This window comes from Ciona intestinalis, unplaced genomic scaffold, assembly GCF_000224145.3.
Source record: "Ciona intestinalis unplaced genomic scaffold, KH HT001254.1, whole genome shotgun sequence".
In the NCBI taxonomy this organism is placed as follows: domain Eukaryota; kingdom Metazoa; phylum Chordata; class Ascidiacea; order Phlebobranchia; family Cionidae; genus Ciona; species Ciona intestinalis.
In genome coordinates, this window is record NW_004191575.1 from 11588 (window position 1) to 18174 (window position 6587).

At 38.6% G+C, this 6587-nt stretch overlaps 1 long non-coding RNA gene across 4 annotated transcripts; it reads left to right on the top strand.

Moving 5' to 3' along the window:
- Positions 1-2149: 2149 nt before the first annotated feature.
- On the top strand, positions 2150-6334 carry LOC108950993. Of its 4 annotated transcripts, none has more exons than XR_003397510.1 (4): positions 2150-2314; positions 4443-5524; positions 5630-5804; positions 5928-6334. It is a non-coding gene; the product is annotated as an uncharacterized LOC108950993 (long non-coding RNA). The 4 variants fall into 4 exon arrangements; XR_003397511.1 differs by lacking the exon at positions 2150-2314 and having other exon boundaries at positions 4176-5303; positions 5401-5524; XR_003397509.1 differs by lacking the exon at positions 2150-2314 and having other exon boundaries at positions 4176-5303; positions 5407-5524.
- The last annotated feature ends 253 nt before the right edge of the window (positions 6335-6587 follow it).

A 6587-nucleotide genomic window follows, 5' to 3' on the forward strand; every position in this document is an offset into this window, starting at 1 on the left:
CTTTTGTAACGATGCAAAAGAAACGCTGGTGCACTTGTTTTGTGACTGTCCAGCTACAGTTGATTTCTGGGAGGAATGCACAAGTTGGATATGCGCATAAACCTTCAATTAAACAAACAAGTCAAATTATTTGGTATTCCGGATGCGTCACCCCTCTTAAACTGCATATTACTTTGTATTCGTTTTATATTGTACAGATGTAAAATTCAAAAACAGTTACCCTATTTAAATATGGTTCTTTCGCTCCTAAAAGATATACGTACCAGTGAAAACCTCATTGCAAGAAAACGAAAAAAATTACTGTTCTACAATTTGAAATGGTCCTCTCTACTATAATTCCTATGTGCAAATTTTCAATGGAATGTTTAATCTCCGCTTCAATTTTTTAATGCAAATATAACAGTACTGACCGGGTTCTTATCGGTTACCATATGCAGATATTGTCGTGTATTATTCTTAATTCGTTTCGCGTTTTAAAAAAAAAGATATTGTCGTGTATTATTCTTAATTCGTTTCGTGTTTAAAAAAAAAAAAAAAATAGTCGAGACGGACGAAACCGACAAACAGAAGACTGCGTTCGCGATTCCCAGAAGAGGTTTATGCCATTTTACAGTGATAAGTTTCGGGCTGACCAATGCACCACCCACCTTCGAAAGACTAATGAAAAGAGTGTTTAAGTCATCGACGATATTGTTTCATTTTCAACCGATTTTGCGTCTGGACTTATTCGTTTGGTTGGAACGAATGTTTAGGCGACTACGTTAAGCTGGTCATATTTATTTGGGGGTGTCGTTTCCGAGAGCGGTGTTCGATGTGATGGGGACAAACGAGCAGTGAGTGGGCTGTTCCGAAGTCCGTTAATGATGTTCGCTGTTTTATAGGTTTTGCGTCGTACTATCACCGCTTCATTAAAGACTTCTTGCTATGAAAACCTCCCCCCTTAACGTCCCTGACCAAGAAGAGTGAAAAATTCGAATGGAACCGGGCCTGTGGAGAGTCGTTTCAACTTCTTAAACGAGAGCTAAGCCAAACACCCGTTCTGCGTATCCTCGACGTGATAAGCCATTCATATTGGACCCCGATGCAAGTAACACCGGGATAGGTGCTGTATTTAACAAGTCTGCGAAGGACAGGAGCGTGGTGGAGCATATGCCAATTGGGCATTAAGCGACAGCGAAAAAAGGTATTGTGTCACTTAAAAAGAACTTCTTTCCGTGGTAAATTTCTGCCTTCATTTTAAAAGCATTATTTATGGGAAGCTAAGTTTACGTATCGACCACGCCTCTTTAAAATGGCTTTTTAGTTTCAAGGAACCCGAAGGGATGTTTGGTCGTTGGCTTTCGGTGATTGGCACGTACACATTCGAAGTGGAGCATCGGCCTGGTGCTGTATTTAACAAGTCTGCGAAGGACAGGAGCGTGGTGGAGCATATGCCAATTGGGCATTAAGCGACAGCGAAAAAAGGTATTGTGTCACTTAAAAAGAACTTCTTTCCGTGGTAAATTTCTGCCTTCATTTTAAAAGCATTATTTATGGGAAGCTAAGTTTACGTATCGACCACGCCTCTTTAAAATGGCTTTTTAGTTTCAAGGAACCCGAAGGAATGTTTGGTCGTTGGCTTTCGGTGATTGGCACGTACACATTCGAAGTGGAGCATCGGCCTGGCTCAAAGCGTGGCAACGCAGATGGCCTGTCTCGCCAACGCTGTGAGCAACGAGATTGCACCACAGAAATAAAAAAGAATAGAACGCGCATCTCTAATGTCGGCAAAGGAGAGGAGGAGCATTTCATGATGCACTCTCTCTTTTTCACGACTCATTCCCGTTTACTATTGTAGTCAATAGATTTGAGGGCGTTTTATGTATTTTTTTTTCTCGCTTTAATTTAAATTTAAAGTTTTAGGATAAAACAACTATTTTTTAATATTTATATATTTCAAACAAACCGTTTGTTTGAACATTTTTAATTAAATTTATTTTGAATAATTAAATTTCCCAAAAAAGTGGTAAACTGTAAGCGTTAACCTACCAAATAACTAAACTAGCCTAATAATAAACTTGATTAGTTGGTGTAGGTTTTGAAATAAACAGCTGAAACCTCCCAAAAATACTATGCGCCTATCTTTTACAATGGAGACCAACCGAAATGGGGACGGAGTTGGCGGTCACGTGAACAGAAGAAAGAAAATATGTCACGGTTTTGGAAAGTTGCGCGTTCTACTCTTTTATTTCTGAGGATCGCACAGATTGTCGACAGCTTCGGCAGGATGATTTTTTTTAGTATAAGGCGAAAGAAACATGCGCTAAAGAGTAAGGTAAGTTCTTTTTTTTTTTTTTTTTTTTTTTAAAAAGTACACACACAGCGAGCGACTGAAATGAAACACTATAACGAATACTATACATACACTAAAACATTTCAAAGTAAACGCCAATAATTTTACATGGACGACCATTCGCTTTTTCGTTCATAGCAATTGCTTTTTCGGTTTTTCTAATTTCATTTACATAATCAATACAGGAGTCCACGTTTGGTAAATGCTTCTGAACTTTGCAGCGATAAATATAAAAACGCACACCAAGTAATATACAATTAATCAAATTCGGCGATTTCTCATGTTGTATACCAAATACTTTAATATCTTTAGTGATTATTACCGGCTTCCTGAATTTTGCCACAATCCATCCATTTAATATTTTCCCAAAAACTTTCAATCATTTTACATTTCGTAAACATGTGAACAAGTGGAGTCTGTTTCCGTATTGCAGAAAACACAGTTTGGAGAGAGTCGATCATCCCAAAATTAAACAGACAAGCATTGGTTACCACCGCGCGAAGGTTTAGTTTGATTGAAAGGATCGCAATTTAGTTTCAACTGTGGAATAATAATTACTCTGGCAAATGTTTGACCAATCGAAGTTTGATCCATTTTTTCCTGCGTTTTTTCGGATATTCTTTTACCTGTTGGATAAAATACTGGTACGCTACCTTCGTAGAGACTGCATAGTCCTTAAGCATTGTTATATCTTTCTTAGTGCGTGCATTTCCAAACAACGGTCGTTTTTTAAATTTCATATTTTTGTTTAACCAAAAGTAGTTTCGCTGCTCATTATCTTTATGGGATGTTGGCTCATTTACAAGTCGTGCTGCTGAGAGCGAGGAGCGGAGCGTTCTGTATGGAATAACGGTTTTGATTAGCGCGTGGTTGTTCGGTAAATTTGATTTGATTGCCTCCCATAAGTAAGATTCTGGTATTAAAGTTTCAATAGCTTTCCATGATGATTGTGTGAGGCTGGGTTAAAAAGCTCGTATAACCATTTTAACTTCTGCGCAGCTATATAACTCGTTATATCCATCGAGATCAGAACCTTTCTGCTAACTTTTTCCCATTTCGATCTACATAGAAATGTGAAGAGCGATCTGTTCAACGACGTAGTAAAAGCGTTAGGGACATCTACAGGGAGTACACTTAATTTAAATAAAAGCGTTGGTATTATCAGCGTCTTGATTATCGTCAGTTTTCCCAGTAAGGTTAACCCTCGCCTTGACCACATAAGATTCTTTTAATACGTGACAGTGAGTTGGAGAAATTGATTTGAAACAAATCAAGGTTACTTCCAGGAACCGCAATTTTTACCCCGAGGTATTTAAAACTTTCTTTGGCCCATTTTAGCTGGATTGCTGTAGATCGCGACTGTGTTTTAACCATAGAGCCTATAGCGCATGCCACCGATTTTTCTAGGTTTATTTTGCATCCAGATACCTCTTTAAACCACCGTATTTCTTCGCTCATTGCGTTGAAGGAATCTGACGATCCGTTTATAAACATAAGGTCTCGTGTCGTCCTCAAATAGCGATATCTTAAGTTCTTTATCCGCTGTGTTTATTTCTTTAATACATTGATTCAAACGAATATGTTGCGCAAAGCATTCTATTGCGAGTACAAATAAGGGCGAGAGCGGATCCCCTTGTCGCACACCTCGCGTATCCTTTTTTTCTATAAAAACCCCTTCAATTGAATCGAATGCCTTGTACAAATTAAGAGTTCCCATATATATTTAACCCATTGCACTACGCTTGCAAACCGTATCCTTTTTACTATAAAAACCCACTCAATTGAATGGAATGCCTCTTCTTGTACAAATCAAGAGATAAATATCTTCCGTCTCTGCAAAGTCCATAACCGGGGTTCTGGTTGCAAATCTGTCTACGGAGGAAGTAAAATTTAACGCGGATTTGACAATCGGATTCCTCCGTGCAATACGAGAGGTTCCGTCAATGGATACGGGGGTATTGCATCGGTAGCGGCCACGTCGGTAGAGAAAGGGCGCTTACCCACCCATTTAACGCAGTTGCTCGATGGCGTGTCATCGAAATTATCTGCTAGGGGACTGCGAGATTTTAGGACACTTCTAATCGAATTTCAACATGTATTTGATGCTTAGATTTTCTCGGGGGTTCGAAATGGTTTAGCACACTGGACTTGGAATGTGGTTATTGGCAAGTAAAGCTCGATCCGAACGCCAAGGAGAAAACTGCGTTCTCAATACCTGGCCACGGGCTGTATCAATTTCGGGTACTGCCGTTTGGATTATGCAATGCGCCCGCAACTTTTGAACGGTGGAGCAAGTGCTAAGAACGGTGATTCACAAGTGCTGCTTAGTATACCTAGATGATGTCGTTGTTTTCGGACAAGGCGTCTCCAGCCACCTTAATAACCTTCGTTCTGTTTTCCAGTGTATCGAGAGAGCTGGTCTGCGGTTAAAAGCTAAGAAGTGTAAATTGTTACAAGAAGAGACCATATATCTAGGTCACGTCATTTCGCGAGATGGAGCTTCGTGTGATCCGAAGAAGTTGAGCGTTGTTAAGGAGTGGCCGGTTCCAGTTCAAAATACTAGCGATATACTAAGTCTAAAGCGTTCTAAATCAATTATTTGTAGATCCGAAGAAGTTGAGCGTTGTTAAGGAGTGGCCGGTTCCAGTTCAAAATACTAGCGATATACTAAGTCTAAAGCGTTCTAAATCAATTACAGTTCAAAATACTAGCGATATACTAAGTCTAAAGCGTTCTAAATCAATTATTTGTAGATCCGAAGAAGTTGAGCGTTGTTAAGGAGTGGCCGGTTCCAGTTCAAAATACTAGCGATATACTAAGTCTAAAGCGTTCTAAATCAATTATTTGTAAAGTTTAATAGTATCTTAAGTTAATTCGTTTGTTTTCCTTCAATAACATTTTCCTTTTTTATTGAATAAACTCAAAGCCCTTTGACAGTCGTGACCGGTATACCACATGGAGAACAATCAAGGTAAGCTTTGTTCATACTGTTTAACATTTTTTTATTACTGTTGTTCGTGTCTGGTTTTATAAGCTGAGCTTTGTTCTAGTATATTAAACCATATTAGTATCAGATGGTTGCGACTTGACTTCTCCGGTTCCCAATATTCACCGTGTATGCCCAAGGACGAGCAAAGGCGAAAGCAATAATGGGTTGTCAAAATTAGAAGGGACGTTGGCCCAAATTTTAAGGTAGGTTCACATATTTTTTTTAAACACAGAAATGCTCCTTTATGTGACAAAAATATGTCTGGTTTTCAGTGTATTTAGCTTAAACACATGTTCTGAAATTTGTAGATAACATCCAAGACAAGAGTGTGTAGCAAACATTTTAAGGAAGAAGATTTCCGTCCTCCCGATAATTCTGGGAGACGACTTCTAAAAGAAGGAACATTGCCCTCTGTATTTGATTGGACAGCAACCACAAAAATACAAGGCGGAAAGTTTTAAGGCATGATGATGTTTGTGAAAGGTGTGTATATATATATGTTGTTATATGGGGGTAGATATCTGGAGTTAGTAATTTACAAATTTATTGTCGTTAGCTTATATCATTATCTTTTGATTCTGCTAATAATTGAAAATTAATTTTTAGTGGGACACAAACAGATGAAAGTGATATTGAAGCGGATGATGCTTCAAACCAACCCCCAAAATCAATTTGGCCAACTAGGGCTAAGATGCCAGCTGAATTTAAAAGCCTTTACCCCACCACTTGTGTAATCCTCGATTGCACCGAAATATTTTGTTGTTCCTTTTGCAATCACAGCTCTACTCTTCTTATAAGAGTAGCACCACACTAAATAGATTGGTAGGCATTGCACCCACATGGTGTGCAATAACATTTGTATCATCCATGTTTACAGGATCAATTTCAGATAGAGAAATTACAAGATGTTTAGGTATACTTGATTTGTTGGAGAATGAGGATTTTGTGATGGCAGATAAGGGTTTTGATATAGAGGATATGTTTGAGGAATGGGGGGGGGGGGGGTCGGCCTTAACCTTCCCCCATTTTTACAAGATAGAAGGCAGTGTTCTGCAGCAGAAGTCAATAACACAAAGACAGTTGCCAAATTGAGAATACATGCTGAAAGGGCAATCAGGAGGATCAAAGAATTTCACATCTTCGACTCAGATGTACCACTGTCAATGTTGGGCTCAACAAATCAATATATACAGTTGCCTGTTTATTGACAGATTTTCACAGGGGCCCTTAATTTTAAAGAATAAAAAAAATCATTTTTTTAATAAT